Source organism: Rhipicephalus microplus, chromosome 4 (assembly GCF_043290135.1).
Source record: "Rhipicephalus microplus isolate Deutch F79 chromosome 4, USDA_Rmic, whole genome shotgun sequence".
Lineage (NCBI taxonomy): Eukaryota > Metazoa > Arthropoda > Arachnida > Ixodida > Ixodidae > Rhipicephalus > Rhipicephalus microplus.
The window spans coordinates 44,281,520-44,301,104 of record NC_134703.1 but is presented as its reverse complement, the minus strand read 5'-3'; positions in this window follow the sequence as shown (position 1 = coordinate 44,301,104).

The window sequence follows — 19,585 nt, the reverse complement described above, 5'->3', positions numbered from 1 at the left end:
TTAGTTTTAAACACTGGTGAAATGATGCAGTCCCTGCTGTACTTCGCTGTATAGTTAAAAGATATCCTGAATGCGTAGTCTCTTATTCCGACAGGTTTAACACAGTTTACATAATTAGTAGTTCTTGTCGGTTAGAAGTGTTCCTTGTCGGTTAATGTTCCTATGTTAAAGTTCGGGAATATTTGTTGCAAACAAAGTGTTATGTATTTATAGAGCTGTTTCTTAAATTTTTGCCTTACTATTCGAAAACTATTCTAATAGTTCTTGGTTCGTATTCCAATCAGTTCTAAACTCTATTTTAATTCTGTTATAAATTTTCACTACCCTTAAAAGGGTGCATTAATGCAGCATCTGGTCAGGAAAATGAGCAAGTCACCTTACACAAGTGAACTGCTTATTGATTTATTTATTTATTTATTTATTTATTTATTTATTTATTTATTTATTTATTGATTGATTGAAATAACTTTAACGAGGTCCCGCGGGACGTACCCTAGCGCGCGGTGGCCAATCTCCCCTCGATACCACCAGGCCAAGCCTGTTGGCAGCTTCGCGGACCTGCTGGAAAGCCCAAAGCTGCTCGGCAAGGTGCTCGTTGCGTGAAGCTCTAAATAAACGCAAAGAACTATTTCACTTATCGCGTGAAAAAAAAGGCCACAGTTGCTACCTTCTTAAGTTTCACGCTGGGCACTAAAATAAGGAGAGAAAATTACCGTTTTCTTCGGTAAAGCGCGATAAAAGCAGATAAGCACGAAGCGTTCACATGAAATGTATAAACGGACAATTTGCGTGCATGCTTCACAAATGAATATTTAACTCAAGCGGTTGATGTACTATTCTGATGTATTATAATTAAGAATAACTGATAATTGAAATCGACGTCATCATCTCTATAGTATCCACTCAAAATTTCGAAATCATGGGACCCGTCCGACTCCTGGCCCATCAGCATAAGTGGGTAGGTGCAAATCATCCTAGAATCGCAATCATCATCATCGTAATCATCATCATTCTCAAGCTCAGTTCGCACCACGGAAGCGTACACAGCAGACAGCGGCGCCATCAGCAGCAATGTACGTAGAGCTTGTTTCTTTACTACTGCGGAAAATATTCACTCACGGAAATTTCAGATTGTTGAGGACTTAGGGTTATGACGCTAGACATTTAGAGTGTGTGACACGCTGATGGTCGAAGCGTATGGGGTCGAATCACGGATAGACGTTTGTAAAAACCTTTCTGTATGGTTATTCGCAGCTGCGCAACTCGATTTTGATAGACGCTGATTTGTGATATGCATTTACGATAGATGTCTTTATTCAGAAAGTCCTCACTAGAGATGAATACACGCTCAGGACAACCCGACCGCCTTGGATGGGCGAAGTCAATGAATATTTTTTGACGTTCCGTGAGGGTCCAGGCAAACACCAAGTGAACTTCTTTTTCAGCGACTGAGCCACCGAGGTGGCATAAATAGTAAAAGTGTCGTGCTATTCTCATTCGAGGATGCGCGTTTTCTTTCAACATAAACGGAAGTACTCCGAGCTGCATATATATTGGGTGGACATGAGAAATTTCTAGCGAATGCCTCATAATCACATTGTCACCAGCATGCGAAAACCCATAAATTATTCCTTTCGATCTGGTGGAATTTTCACCCCACATTTCACCCTCCTATTATAGTGGTAGCTTATCAAAGGTGATTTCATGACCATGACTTGTGAATGCCGCTTTGTACGAATATTTGTAGCACTTTTTTACTCACTGTCGGTAATGATAGCCAACTAAAACGTTGTATTATCATTAAGTGTTAGAGTTAACGTCATAAACCCACGATATGAATATGAGAGACGCCATAATGGAAAGCTCCAGAAATTTTCACCACCTGTGGTTCTTTAACGTGCAGCTATACATCTAGCACACGTGTCTCAAGCCTTTTCGCCTCCACGGAAGATGCGGTCGCAAAGGCCGGGATTCAATCCCGCGACCTGTGGGTCAGCAGCTGAGTGCTTTATCCACCAGACCACGTGGTTGGTGGCTACAACGTTGTGCGTGCTAACAGGGTGACGGAGGGTTGGCAGGAAATGTGTATTGGCACGCGCTGACTACGCTAAAAAAATGGCGAAGCATACATGCAAACAATGAAACATGCCAATGAGCATAAGACCATGGTCGGATATGTGTCTCTCACGCACCTATAATGCGTAATCTGTTCCACAGCATAGATATTAGGTGAAATATTTCGATGTACGTGAAGTCTTCACTTTGATACCAATAATCTTAATGGAACTATTGCAATTCCTGTTTTGTTTTAGGTGTTGTGGGGTGCCTGAGGGGAGGCTTCGATCGGCACCGATGTGCTTGGGATAGAAGGGTTCGGGCTGCAAGTCCCAGCTGCCTCAGGTACGTTATGACCGCGTGTAATCGTCCGGTTCCATTCAATGCACCCGTAGATTACCGCGTACCTACGTTTACGACCGTATATTAACGCAATAGCATAAGAGAGCTCGTGTCGCAGAAGGTCTGCCGTCACCATCAGCACCGTTGGTTGTGAGCGAAAAATCATCCGTAAGCGAAAAATTGAGAAAGAAACAAATAAAGAATAAAATTTTTGGTCCTATTGAGGATAGAACCTGGGCCGTTCGCATTGCAAGCAGGTGTCCTACCACAAAACCACGATGTTGCTTGCAGATGCTTTGAAAAAAAAAAAAACACGACATAAATGCCATGTAGTGGAAGCAGTGTCATTACCGCATTTTTTCGACAAGTGTCCCGACGAAAACGAGCTCATTCGGCGATTTGTAGGCGCATTTGCGAGGCCATCAAACTACATCGAAAAAGGCCGGGATAGTGCAGACGTCGCCGCTACAAACACGCAGGAACTTTCAAAAAGCTCTTAAAATGGACAACTATGTTGATCTAGTGGAAAACATATCATGCCTTTCCAGAGGCGTTGATCAACCAAACACCAAACGCTGAATAATGTGCTGCCATCTGTGAGGCATTGTGACTCTCTTTATGGCCTCCGAGATGGCGAGCGCACGGCAAGTATCTTGGAGGCCATGTGACTGTTGCTTCAGATCAAAAGCCTGTATGTACCATCTGGGCGCGCGCGCATGTGTGTCTGTGTGCCATCTGTGAGACATTGTGAAAAACGTGTCTCGGCTACAGCAGAGCGCCGTTCTAGCAGAGGGAAGTGGCCACACTTCGCAGTCACTGCATTACAATAGATACGTCGCGCTTGCGCGCGCGTTTTTTTATTGTGTGTGTGTGTGTGTGTGTGTGTGTGTGTGTGTGTGTGTGTGTGTGTGTGTGTGAGAGAGAGAGAGAGAAAACATATTAATAAGTATACATTTAGCGGTAGAAGCGCGCACTAAGGCCAGATTTTTTTATCGCGATCGATTCTTTAAGGTGAACCTTAAGGGTCCCCCAATTTCGTTAATGATGCGTTGACGTTTAAGTTTAATCGAGTAAGCTTCATCAGTGAATCATTGTTCGAGCAAATCATTGTTCGAGATTCCGGGAAAAGAAGTAGACATTGCGTAGGGAGAGCTACATTGACCTCATTTTCACCGTTTCGGCGTGGCTGGTGGCGGGACAGTGACCTGAGGCTTAGGACCACCGCAGCGTACAGCCCCGCTCACCGCACCATCCAGCATAACGTCAGAGGAGTTGCCGGTGAAACCGTGTTGCAAGAACAGAGAAAGTGCCAGCATTGCATCGTATATGTGAAATGGACGGTTTGGTTGGATTCGTCGGTAGATACAGAAAGTGAGTCTGAGAGACTGGAAGAAGCCAGGCTTTGTCGTTGGAATAAAACCAAGAGGAGGCAGCGAGACGAGGAGACGGCGAAAGAACAAGCCGCATGCCTCGAGAAGCGTAACCGTATCTAGAACCGAGTCAAACAATACTAATTGTCGAAGTTTAACGTCCCAAAAACAGCATATGACTATAAGAGACTCCGTAGTGTATCTAGAACCGACTCAAACAATACTAATTGTTGAAGTTTAACGTCCCAAAAACAGCATATGACTATGAGAGACTCCGAAGTGGATCTAGAACCGAGTCAAACAATACTAATTGTTGAAGTTTAACGTCCCCAAAAAGCATATGACTATGAGAGACTCCGTAGTGGAGGGCTCCGGATAGTTCGACCACCTGGGGTTCTTTAACGTGCACCTTAATCTAAGAGCTAGCGCCTCGAGCATTTTCGTCTCCACCAAGTTAAACAAAAATATGAAGCGCACCTTTTGCTACGCACACCCAGGCGTAACTTGCTACAGCCATCTTTTTTTTTTCGTGACAGTGTACGTTAAGTTGAGTTTTACTAAAGAAACCATGGCTTTAACGTCGAAGCAACCACTTTAACACATTTGTTCGTTTCTTTAGTGTCCGCAAATGGTTGTTGTGGTTATTAACATGGATTGCTATTTGCCCGTGCTATTTAATTATCTTGATTAACTACTTGCCACAGTGACGTCGATAGCCAGGGCACCCATCCCCAAAGGCGCCAGTAGTAACAGTTCACTGCGAAAGCGTGCCGACGGGTGAGTGACTGGTTGGTTGTTTATTCATTCAACTGTTATTATATACAAAATATAGTACTTCCAAGAGTCCCCTTTTGAATATAACACAATATTAACACAAAACGTGCGAGTTTATAAATATAGTCACTCTATATTAGCTTTGTAAGTCGCTTTACCTGCAAATATGCTAATGAGGCGAAGCAGGTGATTTGCCCCGTTTCGAAATCTGAAAACGAGATCTTACCGAGTAACTCATTATTTTACCAGACATGAGTAAACGTCAAATTACAGAAAAGAAAACAGCCTCGCATCACGCCTTCGTAGTTAGGGCGTTACAAAGGCGAAAAAAAAAAGTCGCTCTCATTTTTATCACCTTTTACACTATGATTTAGAGGGGAGCTGATAGATGCAAACACGTAGTAGTATAATCTGAATGAACAGTGGAAGCGCCTCAGACAGGCTGGCCGACGTTTCGATAGGAGGACTTATCTTTGTCAAAGATAGGTCCATATATTGATGACTGGATAGCACGCAATACTATTACTAATACTCGCCACTACTCGCTTTCCATTTGACGATGATAGAACATTGCATGGAATATACCTTTGCATAGAAACATGTAATTTTTCATTTTCTCATTGATTCATAGCGAGGGTCTCGTTCTCGTAGACTTGATGTTTTGAGGCACTAAGCAAGGGATTACTGGTCAGCTTCCAGTTCGTACAAAGACCGCACGCTATATGCCCATGGAGGCAAAGGTTTAAAAAAAAATGTTCCACACTCGCCATCATTGCTACAAGCAGCGCTGACTGACCTTCCCAGGTTGAAGTACATAGATGTAATTGATCGAGTGTACGCGCGGCCGAGTACCATCGTAGCTCAATTCGTAGAGCATCAGACGCATTATACGCAGGTTCCACGTTGAAATCCTGCTAGTGCTAAGTTGTCTTTTCATTCACGCAATTTGTTTTCTATTTTTGCGATGGTTATAACTAATAACATGCTCCATGTTCCCTGGGTTAACTCTCTCTTCTCAATAACGTTTCAACTCAGGACCACTAAGCACTTTTCATACGTCATCGTGATTGCTGTAGCTTAACGACCATGATATGATACACTTAGCCATTTGCCTTAGCCACTTAGCCATTTTCTTGTTACTATACTGCATTCTGTCGTAGTTTATGTTCAGCAGCTCATCCTCGCTTTGTGATTATATGGTTCTTTCAGACCATGCTGTTCCTGATCAGATGCATTTTTGCTGTCAGTAAGTAAAACTTCATACTTCATAGAATTCCGACAACACCGCATGACCGAATAAACGTTTGGCAGACATTTCATCGATTGATTCGCAGAGTAATTTATCGATTGAACTGTGGTTGAGCGATTGCACAGTGGCGGACATTGATTGTTGGTGTTCAATCCTGCCAACAACGTAGAACCGATGATGCAGGGAGGGGGATAATTCATATCCCACACAAGTTCTGACAGGCAGTTTATGCCTTCGGAAAAGTCTTCGAGCAGCGCGCCGCGTGCCATGGCAAAAGTGACATAAGCGGCGACGCAGATACGAGGCGAAAAGGAGTGCTCATGAAAACAGTGTATTGTTTGTAGAGGCTTCCCAGTCCTAGCAATAGAGCTGTAATCGGCTGAATATACTTTTGTTGCAGGTGTCGGGTACATCGGTGCGTGCGGCTTACCAAGGTTGATTCGCGCGCTTGGTTTCGGCCCCACTGGCGTGCTGCCTAACACAGCGGCGTCAAGGCTGCAAGGGCGGTACAAGGGAGTCGTCCCGAAGAGCGGGTACTTCAGCGTTCTGCAGAAGTGGGGCGTGTCTGGCATACCGCAGTGGCTAACTCTCGCTGTATTCTCCGTTGCAACAGGCATAGGTTACGTCTACTTCTAGGTGCACTAATGAAGCGCCGACATCACCTGGCAAGATCGCTTCGCTCTTAAAGATGCAGCACGCCTCACGACCTTTAAAAGCGAAGCACTTGTTAAGCGTGCAAATTAAGCTGGATAAAGTCAATAAAAAACAAGAAAATTAAATCAGTGTGGCACTCATTTCTTTGTGATGATAGGCAGCAGCCACTGAGTAAACGTCAGGGAAATCTTGACACCCGCCTCTGCTGTCTAACGGTTGTGGGGTTGGACCACTCACCCGAATTCAGCGGGATCGAATCGCGAAGGTGGTGGCCGCATCCCGTTTGAAGCGGCCTGCCCGAGGCACATGTACTTTGATTTGGGGGCGCGGCAAAGGGCCCCAGGTGGTCGTAATTTTTGGAGCCTACTCTTATCACGTCCCTCATTAACATGTCCGCCTTTTGGGACGTAAAATTTTCAGAATATTATTATCGATGAAGCGAAATTTTTATTTAAGCACAATGTCATTGTCAATTCGTGGTGATAAGTGCTTCAAATAGAGTCACTAAGTTAAAGAGACCCTTCCGTTGGGTACTAAAACCCAACATTGCGCTTCACAGCATGACAGCTCGGGTTTGACCCCCTCCGCCATGGTAGCATGAAGTTTGTCGTCGTGCCCTTCCCCCTACTAAGTCAAAGTAAGGGGCAAAATTCGCACCTCCTCCCTTTCTAAGCAATTAGGGGGGGGGGAGGTTGCTCCTATACCTCCCCCACTCCCCACGCGCACGCCTATGACAGAATCATGGAACCACACCGTGCGACTTGCGTAACGCGTGTGTGGTTTAAAGCACGCCCACCATTACGAAGGGCCCAGCCATCATTCATCACCATCATCCTCATAACCAGGCACCAGATAACGAGAGAGTACAGCTATTTAGGCGTCCACATCTTTCCAGACACGTAGTGGGTTATTCGACTTCGCAAAATCATGATTACTTATCGTGTGCCGCATGATTTGCGCCTTCGTGTCATCCTACGCGAATCCATGAAGGACCAAAATAATGCAGTTTACAGCAGTGCAATGCTGCCAAGGTCCCCCTTCTATCCGTTTACCTTTTTCAGGTGTGATATTCCCGCTGTAACGCGCTCTGCCTGTTGTATATTTGTTTCGTTGTGTGACGTGGATCCTAGACCAGTTTGCGTAGCCAAGCGTCTAGCTTCAAGCTCTTAGTACTTTATGTCTAAGTGGCTGTAGCTTTCCGTGGGATCGTTGAATTGTTGAATAAATTTTCTTGTGCGCACTCTGTCGATTCTGAAACATAGCGACCCACTGCCACGTTGCGTGAAACGAAATCATAATCTCGATTATCCCTAGCAGCATGCAGTGAGTTCTAGCAAGCAGTGTCGTTTTGTGTTTCCTCTGTATTATGGCAATTGGCGTTGCTTGAGTGAGGAGAAAAAGTGTACTGGACGTTTCTTTTCTTTTTTTTTCAGTACACTGTCCTCGTACGGCTGGGCTCGAGGGGAGAGGCCACGTTCAGTGCACCCCTCTCCCCCTTTGAGCTTGGCGGTGCTTGAGCGTGATCATTGTTTTTTAGCAAATCGACTTTTGATGATGATGATGATGATGATGATGATGATGATGGCCTAAATGCATGGCTCCTCTTTCTTTCCTTCGTTTTCTTCTTCTTCTCTTCTTTTCTTTTTCCTCTTTCAATACGTGCGCGTCCTCTCAAATTCCTACCAATAGAACCATGCTCCAAGTACTTTTTCGGACTAACCGTATCTGCTGTGTGCCATATTGATCACATGGGAAGGGCCTCACAAGAGACGTAGGATAAAACCGCCAAAATAGACAATAGTGGTTCAGTGCTTTAAACGTGACCAGTTCTTTAAACGTGACCGGTTCAGTGCTTTGAACGTGAACGTGAAACGGGAGCGAGTTTTCAGCTTACTGCAAAAACGCGGCTCGACGCGATAATATCGTTATAGTGCGTTAATGTGAGACGTGTAGCGCCACCTGCAGGTCATGGAACAAGTGAACATTGCGAAGCAAGCGTTCTGGAGATGCACAGTTGTTAGCGAGAGAGGCAACCGTCGCAAATTCGAATCAGTACAACGTTCAGCGTGCGTATTCTCGTGGGCTTTCAAGGCATTAAAACAGCCTAAGCTGGGACGTTTTTTTATAGTGACGGGGAACACTGAAAGATGAGCTAATTGGAAGTTGGTTGATCTTCCGACAATGTTGCATTACAATTTTTTTGAAATGGCTAAGCATCCATCATAAGTTTCGACACTATACGTTCAGTTCCTCGTTTCGTTGAAATTTGGGTGTCGGCGTCGACATCAGTGCTTGGAAGCAAAAAAGGAAAAAAAAAACTAAGCATTGCCCATAAGCGCAAAAAATGGAGTAACATGCAAATGAAATGAATGATCAATATCTTCGGTTCAAGTGAGATTCGAGCCTAATCCTTCTGCGCAGCAAGCAGTTGGTCTACGACAATGAGATTCTCTTTTGCTTGAATCTGTTTCGGAAAAGAACGCCGTAAGAATGTCATGTAGTGCAAAGAGTTCATTGTATTACAACGTATATAATATGGTGTGACAGAATCATAGATACGTAGCAGGCGTCAAGATATGTGCCACGATGGTCAAAATGGCACTAGTGTGGAGTCCTTCAAAGACCCATCAGCTCCAAAGCGCATGGGAATAAACAATCGTGATTTTCAGCAACACCATCAACAATGTGCGTAGCTTCGCGATTGCAAGTGTCGCCTTGCGGATGTGTAGTGAGCACTTGACGCATTCACGCAACGAAGAACCAAGACGCAGTGGGCACATCGCAACTGTATACTTGCAGTTGGCCTCCTAGACTACTTTCAAATCGCTTAAGTGCTACGCTGCTGTGCCATTGTCCTCGATTTGCCTCAGATAGACAAGTACTTGACAATGCAATGTGGCGACTGGATGATCGGCCTCTTTCTGTGCAGGTGCTATTACAGCAACGTCCACATGCCTCGACAGCCCACAAGGCAGTGAAAGCCCTGCTGTGTTTCCTGAGAAAGACAGGCTTGTATGAACGCCTCTGACATGCGGTAGAGTTCTACACGCTGCAGTGAGATTACTGTCAGTCTCTCCCCCACCCTTTTTTTCTTTTCCCTCTCTTCCCTCTTTCTCGTCTTTCTTGTCCCCTTCCCTAATCCCCCAGTGTAGGGTAGCCAACCGGATGTCTTTCTGGTTAACCTCCCTGCCTTCCCCCTTTTGTTGCTTCCCCCTTCCTCCTTCCTTAAGTGCTACGCGCACAGACTGAGCTCTTGGCTCATCCCCAATTTGTGGGTGAGGGTCACAAGAAAGAGGTCATGACCATCATCAGAATCCTAGCGGCATGGTTCGGGCTCCCACCGAGAATTGAAAACATGCTGAGTTGAGAAGACGATGCGCACGAGGCCCGTTTATGGTATGTCGTTCTATTCTCGCAAGAGAGCTCAAGCGTCCTCCATTTTTTTTTTTCAAAATTATTGGCCAGCTCACGTCACATGATGGCGCGATGGAATCAAAATCTTCGTTTTTTTTCCCCCTGTAAGCGGAGTGATTCTCGAGCTGTGCGCGCGGAACATAAGTGTGCACAGAAGAGAGACGTATAAAAATCAGATTATTGCTCTATTCTAAGAATAAATTCGTTTATGTAAATAATTTTATGCATTACATCAAGCACGACACTTTCCTAGGTTATCGGTAATCTTTCTATTATATCTCCATTATTCTGAATCTGAACAATAATTTTTAAAACCACTCGATTCTTGACTAATCACCCGTATAGTGGGTATGCACCATGATCAATAGGTGAACAACAACAACAGCAGCGACGTCATCATCTGCAGCGTACGTATAAAGCTGTCTCTCTTACGTCTACCGACAATATTTATTAGAGTGGATTTGAGATCGTTGATAACCTAGACTTATGATGAGCATTATTTAGCGTGTACCGAGATTAGGCGCGTAGCGGCAGTTCACAAAACGTATCGGCATGTCCTTACGTACGCGAACTTAGGCACAGGGGTGTACACAAGGGTGGAGGAGAAGGCGCTGGAATAGAATCTCGAACGCGAATACTTAATATTTTCACCTGATTGACCTTTTGAAGTCTTCTGAATTGCCCCTCCCCCATTACGCCTTTAAAAAGTAGAAAGTAGCTAATCTATTGCGATTCAGTTACCACAGTCTATATACGGGAGCCAATTGCCTCGATTTTTTTTTCATGACTTTGTACTCGCTGCTGCCGATAAGTGCGGATACGAGAGGTTTCAAGATCGTATGTGCTAACGCAGGGATGGAGGATTGATAGGAATTGAGTATTGATACGTATTTGATATTTACAGAACAAAGCAGCAAAATTCATACGAACATGTGCATTATGACGAAGCCAGGGAAAGCAGTACTACGATTGGTTGAAAGTGAGACTTACGTGTGCTTGACATCCATCAGACGTTTATCAGCATAAAATTCACTTGAAATGTCTCGATCGGCGTGTTTCAACGGCTGCATTATGTCTTTCACTATCTCTGTTTTCGCTTTTAGGTCTTGTGGGGTGCCCCAAAAGGTGGGTCCTATCGGAGTCGACGTGCTTGCCAAAGCAGGGTCTAGTCACAGCTGCTTCTGGTATGTTGCGGCGATGCGTTCTCACACATTTTCATCCAAATTTCATTGAATGTACCCATACATTTACGCACGACTGTCACTAAAGATGCGGTGACGTATTGAGAAACGTGAAGGTTTCTTTATAGGCAGCACCAATACTGCATGCGGAGTTTGCTTACCCGCGTAAACTGTGTCAGAGATTGATCAGTTGAGCTTTTTATACGGAAGAGCTTGCTGGTCTCCTCTTAGGACACTACGTTCAGTCATTTACCTATTAAATAATCGTTGTACTGAAAGAAGAGCTTTTTTTTATTGGGAAAATATTATTTCACGACACAAAGAACACCATGGTGTCTGCTCGAAGACGTTTTGTAACACAGAAATCCGGCAAGAAAGTGCGGATGGCGACGCCACTTTGAAGGTCCCACGACGCCGAGTCACCACGACGCCGTAGTTTTTGACGGCGTCTACTAGGGCCTACGTTAGTAAGCAAAATTAAAGTACCTTGTATTCTGAGAGAGCCAGTGCCTTAAAATACCGAGTTTCAGGTCATTCCCTTGAGTCTTAGAAAAAAAAAATGTTAGCAAATAATTTCGAGCGTATTTTATAACCTTCGCGCCATTTCATTACTAGCCAGCAGCTCGAAAACCTGGCAACATTTACCGCTACTAACCAGCGAGCGTTTCTCAGTGCTTTAAAATACCTAACCTTTAAAATATTAAGTTGCCAAATGCTTCGTCGGTGCTGTGGTATATTAGGCAGTAATTTTCACAGCCTTAGACAAAATGAGGACAAAACTCTTATTTTTGAGATTATGATAAGTAATTTCGTACCACGTGGTGACGTGGTTGTATTCAAGCAGTGGCATGCAAGAAAATAGGTAAAAATAGATTATTTCTCTCAATTATATGGCTGCTACCTTATACCATGTGTGTTTCTTCTGCGTATAGGTGTTGTGCGGCTGTTATTGCATGGTGCGTTCACTGAACTTCTAATATTCTGTGTGTGCTTTCACCTCAATGTAGCTTGTTTCGATGCTCACTTACCAAGACATTGAATTAATAAATACATAGTTGTTACTCTGGGTACCAAGCTGTAATATCTTAGTTTTATTTTTGTTCACATCATGTATGCTTTCTTGCAGCAAAATCAACCAGCATTACACACGCCATGCACAAAAACAGGCGTAAACGTCTAGTTAGATAATTGTAGTGCAAGTAAGTTGCGCGGTTAGTGACAATTTATCAATGGCCCAACCATTCGAGTTAGCGCAACGCACGTACTAGCCAAGTAGTGTATTTCACTAGCCTGCATGTTACTGCCTTCTCTTACTATGGGGGCAGTGTTCCTGGCGGCAAGTAAGCGGTTAGAATTTAGTGAATATGCCAACGTCTTCTTGTGAGAGTTCCTGAGGAAAAAATACGGAAAAAATAACTTTTCGTGATTTAACCGTCATAGATTTCGGCGGGAAATCTAAACGTGCTATCTATTACATATATTTTTCCGTGTGTTTTTCAACGTGTGATGCTGAAATTAACACTGTAATAATAGGGGTATAATTATCCGTTTAAAATAATATATTTTTTCACTTTAGAGCTAAATGCTACCACCATAACGAAAGAGAGAGAGAGAAGGTTTATTTACAGAAAGGCAGAGAGGTCAGCCTGAGCGATATCACGCTCTAGCCTACTGCTCTACACTGGGGAAAAGAAAAAGGAAGGAAAGAGTGTAATGGATGGCGGTGGTGAGATAGAGAGAAAAATATACACACCATTTTCCAATTGAAAAAAAAATGTTATATTTGTAAACATAGTTCAGTTGCTTTAAAAAAAAAGACTATGTCAGCTCTTATGACCATATTTTCACTGTTGGTGTCAGGCTAAAGGCCCAACATGGTCTCATCAGTTCTTGACTTACTGCGGAATCGTTCAGTAGAAGAAATCAGTGTTTGTGGTTCACGCGCGTATGTTGGGTAATCACAAAAGGTGCGTTCAAGTGTTTCTGGCACACCGCCCATCATGACGCCTTCGTTTATAACCACTGGTATCCTTGCATGAATGCCGACATGAGTGATTTTATTTACGCCTACTTGCGTCATAGCAGTTGTAGTAAGTGTTTTGATTGCATACTCACAGCAGCAGCGTCGACATTCAGGGCACCCCACCAGCCATTGGCTGCGAAATCCCACCCAACGGTGAGTGGCTACTCATTCATTTTTCCATTCATTCACATCTGTCAAGTCTGACGATATACAAAATATAGCAGTTGTAAGAGTCCTCACAAACGTCCTCACGATACCTGTATAGAAGGCGCCAATTTATAAAACCATCGTCCGTTGGATATTTGAAAGCCATTACCCACAAATAGGGCAACGAAGCAAATCAGGTGATTTCATCCAGTTCAGTGTCTCAAAAAATATGTTACCGAATGTCAATTTTACTGAACTTCGAGAAACATTTATATTACCACATAGCGATTTCATTTGACTTCTTTTAACATGACATTACTTACAATAAAACGCTTCACGCACACAATTGTTTCTGGGAAGACCTAAAAAATTCAAATTACCACTTGAACATTTTTTTAGACTTTTCCTTATCAGTTTTCAGAAGCTGCTGGCTCATTATTCGTTATAACCTTCGGCGCCAAACATGCGTTGAGCGATAAGTAGTCGCTCAATAGCCATTGAAGTTTCAACAGAGATGTGGGGCGCTCCGTTGGCTCGATATACCCTTGACTCGATAGCCTTCGAAATCGCCCGTGCGGCAGCTCGTCCTTGTCAGATGAGTCGATAGAGCATCGGTTCAATGACCTCAATTCGAAACGCCCGTGTGACACCAGTATTACTGGGCTGCTTTGAGGAGCCACGACAGTGTAGCCGGTATAGAAATCACTCACGTGGAATGGCGTGTCATGCGCTCCATGCGTTGCAGAAAAGACAAGAAGGAGCCTTATTTATTAGAAACACACCGTTTGTTTATTTGGTGATATTGCTATTTTATCACCTCTTGATATACAACAAAGTGTGACGTTAGACAACTATGATGTTTAGCTCCTCGTTTCTTAAACAATTTATGCAACCAAATTTGATGGGAAAAAGATGGCAATCGCCAACTGACTTTAATGAAGCAGTAAAAGTGCCCTTAACAAAACAGGTTGTCGGACTGCATCGGCGTGTGCACGGAGGTGGTTGGCAAAAAGAGGCTGCCCCTCCCCCACCCCCCAACTCACTCCCCAATCCCTGAAAGGGAATCCGGCGCACGCTCATGTTGGGCTGGTTGGTGATACACACTAAAAATATCGCAGCGCTACAATTGAGTAGTACAGGACAGAGAAGTGCATGACAGGACGTAAGCTGACCCCGACTGTTCCATTGAAACCACACGCGTCGCACTTCATGGCAAATGAGGGCAACGAACGCATGCGTAATCACAAGGATTGCGCCCTTGTGACTGCGTAATCACGACGCACGCACAATCACAAAGCCTACCCTAATATACTGTTTCCTTACGATGGCATGTGCAATCGCTGTCTTTATTTGGTATTATCAGAAATACGTGTGGTTACAATTGAAAATATTTTGAGTCGGCGCCCGTCCTGTCATGCACCCCTTTGCCCTGTCCTAGACAATATTAGTGGTGCTCTATTTTAAGTAACGATAATAGCGTATCTTATGAGAGTCTGCCAAGACCCACAGTTTTCTCGATGTCTTATCCAATTTATTGCACACAAAGTCCCAGTTCGGTTTAATTTTTATTTCGCCTTCGAAAGAGTCTATAAATGTTTTTGTTCAACGTAATTGTCGCACTTTGACCTTACTGGGTGTTTTTATCCAAAGCATGGCGAATCTTTTTCTAGTTTAGTTTTCAAATGGCCGACTTTATTTATCATTTGCCATGCATCAGCTATTTATCAATGTTGCCATGTTCCTGATGCATATTGCAGTTTCCAGTGCACTGCTAAGGAATGAAACACGACGTAGAAAGAACCACATGGGTCAACAAGCTCATGCTAACCTTTTCTTGTGTTACGAAATCTCGACGTAAAACATGCACACAGCGAAGGCAATAAAAATTAAAAATTTCACACATGTGCTAGAAGGAGTATCAGATCCTCAATCTGACCCCCTGTGTAACGAGGGGGGGGGGGGTCTGACATATAGCTCATATACATATATAGCTATATAGGTATAAATATTCAGATATATAGCTAGAGCTGTATATAGCTTCACTGCTATGAATGACGGAAACCTGCTCATTAATTATATTAAGGAGCGCAGGCGCAGATACCCGTGGCCGTGACGTGAAGAGTCTCTTGGCACAAACACTTCTTGAATTTCAAGCAGAAGCCTTTTCAATTTAACAAAGACACATACGTCCAACTATAGGCCAGCTTTCTCACGCCTTTTAGGGGCAGCCATCTTTGGCGGAGAGTGAATGCTAAGACATAACTATGGACTACGGTGGTATCTGGTTTGTCCTCATCGCATACTAGCAGGCAATGTGCGGCCACCATGGGCTGTTAAACCGATAAAGATATCGACACTTTTGGACACTTTTGACTGATGTCAACAGCAATGACCTCGCGGTCTGCGAAAGCCCCTAATTAGACGGTGTTCTATGAGAAACTCAGATTTCCGAAAAAATAAATCGGTAGACAGTGATATATATATATATATATATATATATATATATATATATATATATATATATATATATATATATATATATATATATATAATTTGCCTACAAGAACTTACAAGAAAAATTATGACAGCAGCAATGTTGGCAGGCAAACTTTCACTATGTTGTAACATGGCCTCGTAACAATTTCATTTTCCCGTAAAAACATAATTGAGTGATTACTGTTGTGATGAAAAACGATGCCTTACTTGTTGGTTTCCCCAGCGTCAGCCACGAGTGACCACTGTCGAAAGTGGGAGGGGTGGGCTTAGCCTCCAACTTCTCTCAGTGAGGGGCTCACGCCCACCTTGCCCCCCCCCCTCCCCCCCGGCTGATACGCCTATGCTTCCCAGTGTACTCGAGTCCACTGCTCAGTTCGTCGCCACTTCGCAAAATGCTGTCAATGCCCCCAGTTACCTTAAGCGAGGCTGATCAGGTTTATCATCATAGTCTAGAGCGGTAACCTTTTTTTGGCGCTTCCAGTATGGCAAAGCTAGAACATTTGAAAATATTCGTTATAATCATCGCCTCACAGCAGCTTCTACAGATCGGTGATGATTGTATTCATTTTTGTCGATAAAAAAAAACACTTTTTCTGAAGCAGCAAACGCTCTGACTGGTCCGTAAAACGATTTCTCGTTCCCCTTCAAAACAAAGCAGGCTACAGCACAAGACAATTTTGTGCCTTATACTGTAGCCTGCTCTGCACTGCCGTAGTCTGCTCTGCACTGCACCGCGGCATAAAATGTAACAGCGTCGCATAGGTGGCCCGCACCACAAAGAGCCTCCAGGACAAATTGTCACAGCAGAAAAGTTTGATAAATTTCACTATATTAAAACATTTTCTGGCACCATTTTCATTTCCTCGTAAGAATATGTTTGAGTGATTAGTGTGGTGAAGAAAAAGATCGCCTTACGCGTTGGCTTCCCCAGTGTGCAATCAGGAGTGAAGACCATTGAGAGTGGGGTGGCTGAGCCCCCCCCCCCCTAACTTTTCTCAGTTGGGAGACACGTGCCCCCCTTGCCCCCCCCCCCCCCCCCCGGCTGATATGCCTATAGCGTACCTTGGGAATCGACCTTATGCGAAGCATGCGGGCGCAAGGTAATCTGGCTGTAATTTTTTTATTGAGTGGCTCGTAACCAAATAACGACGTTAATAATATGTAGAAATATTGTACGTACTGACACATGTTGAACAGTCACACATGTTTTATTCAACCAGTTATTTACACTTGCACAACGTTGTCAACAGCAACACGAGTACCAGCAATACGAGAAACTGTAAGCTGATATGTAGCGTTGTGCTCGCGAGGATGGTAGCCCTCGACACGGCGGCATTAATTTCGTAGATGGCACTTAAGTATGTGCAACTGACGTTCACCCGACGAGACGGTTGTATTATAGGAGTACAGATGTTGTTTATAAAATTTTATAGCCGGATTTGAATAACGATTCACGTTTCACCAGCAGATACGCCGTAGCCATTGCTTGAACCACTTGGTCTTCTAGGTCAATTTTTTTTTTCATTAGTTAACTGCTTTTCGTCACATGTGCCCTTTAACTCCACGAAGCGCTTTGTTAATATGCCCTGTCATATTGCGTGGCTTTTTTAGGTGACGATGGTCCTGATATATTCCATCACTACATTTGGTGAGTGTAACTTTGTTCCTCAGGATATTCAGACACATGAGCGCTGTATTCAGTGATTGAAAAGGTGACTAAACAGAGAGTTCATTGAATGGTTGAATCGCCAGTCTTCCAGTGACGGGCTTTGAGGGATGCTCGTATACAAGAATGCGTGTGGTGATACGAGGATGCAAAGACGATTGGAACAATTTATGACCGGATCAATACGGTCGCTTATGATCTACATTTATGGGCAGGCAGTTGACGTTTTCCAAATAATGTGCCCGTGTTAGCTGCGGAATGTTTTCTATCCCTGGCGTGGGCGTCTAGGTGCTTCGGTCATCCAATGAGTGCATGAAAACATACAAGTGTTTTAGCAAAAGTGATAATACACAGCGTCATCCAATTCGGTAGTGTTGTCAGCCATCAATGTATAAAGTGTAACACGGCGTTCTAAAGAAGTAGAGTAACAAGCACGCAACACACAATGCGCAATGCGCAATGAGACGGTGGCCGAAGCTTCCAACACGTTAGAAAGGGCTCAACCGTAATTCATTATTGTCTTTAGCTTCAGCGTCAACAAAAAAGCCGCAATGCTTACCAGGATGGCCAGATTCGGTGTTATAATATGCCTTGTCAGTACATAGAGGCTCAGGCATGTCTCCAGTGCCCAGAATAAAATTTAGCACTTCCATTGCACGAGCTTGGTGAGCCACCCTATGGTTATACACCAATGCTTGATGTTGCACAGGCGTAGATGTCGGTAGGTGTGGTTTGCGAAAACTGACTTTCAAAGGGTACGGACACAAAATTTCGCGACCGGGATAGCCTGCCAGATTGACTCCCGCGAAGAAGCGTGTACTATTTTTGAAGTCCGTGGGCGTGATACAGCACTGAACACCCTGCCTCGCGACGTTGACATCCTCTAAGGGGATTTGAAGGTGACGCCAAACTTCTTCGACGTCACCATTACGGCCAAACTCCGAGCTGGCACAGCTAGTGTGATGACGTCATAGTCACCACTGCTTCTTTGCCGCGCTGGCGCCGGCATGGTGCTAATCGGCCACCACTTGTGAGTCCACTCCTGAGGCAAACCCGCAGTAGCCTTAAGAAAGTACTTGCCTCAATATGCTGAAAACGTCAACAACATCGCACAACACATGCGGCCGGCGCCCCACCGCTGTGGCCTAGTGGCTAAGATACTCGGCTACTGACCCGCAAGTCGCGGGAACGAATCCCGACTGTGGCGGTTGCATTCTCAATGAAGGTGAAAATGCTGTAGGGCCATGTGCTTAGATTTGAGTGCACGTCAAAGAACTACAGGTGGTCGAAATTGGCGCCCTAGTGGAGGGTTCGAACCGTCCACTACGGCGTCTCTCATACTCATATGGTTTTGGGACGTTAACCCCACATATCAATCATCACATGCAGCCGGCGCGAGAGAACAAGCAGACTTGCAGCCAGCATCGAAGTGCGTCCATAGCCTGTGAGATATGCACGCCATCTCGGAGACCATGCTGCGTCAGTTATGTGTGCTGTTTCACATGCTAGATGAAGTTAGTTGCACCTGGCGGCTTGCCGCTCTTGAAGCACACACAAATAATAAGCGAGACTTTATGGTTGGCAATAAATACGCTATAATCATTTACCTGTCTTGCGCTACAACAAGTGATGTGACTTGTTATGACTAACAGAGCCGCAAAAACATGTGGCAGAAAAGAAAGACTAAAGCGAAATTTTTATGTATGCCAAATAGACTATCTTCCCATCTTTTACCGAGCTTCCCAATTGTACAGTGGCGCCTCTGCATATAGGACGTTTGAGCGAGCTCGCCTTCGAACATATGGTCTTAGTACCCCTTTAGATGATACCATCACGGTTTCATCGCACACTTGGCTGCTTTTGGCCTAATATAGAACTCTTCACTCAAGTTTGCCATTCTTTGCTAAAAGTTTTTTTTTATATTCTGGATATTTCTGTCTATTTGACCTGCCGGGACCATGCATTAAAAACGCAAGCTGAATCTGCACCGCACAATGAATAATAGGATCGTGAGTACTCCTGACTTTGCAAAAGCGTCATTTATGGCACATATAAGGTAGCTTGCAATTGTAGTCGCAATAGTCGACCCAAGAGAGTATACAATGGGTTTTAGAAGGGCTGTTCCTCCAGCTTTTGCGGCAACAGTGTCACATGTACGATGCAGGCCATACATTTTTAGGGGTAAAGCTTCTTAGACCGTGGGTCGTTCCCTCC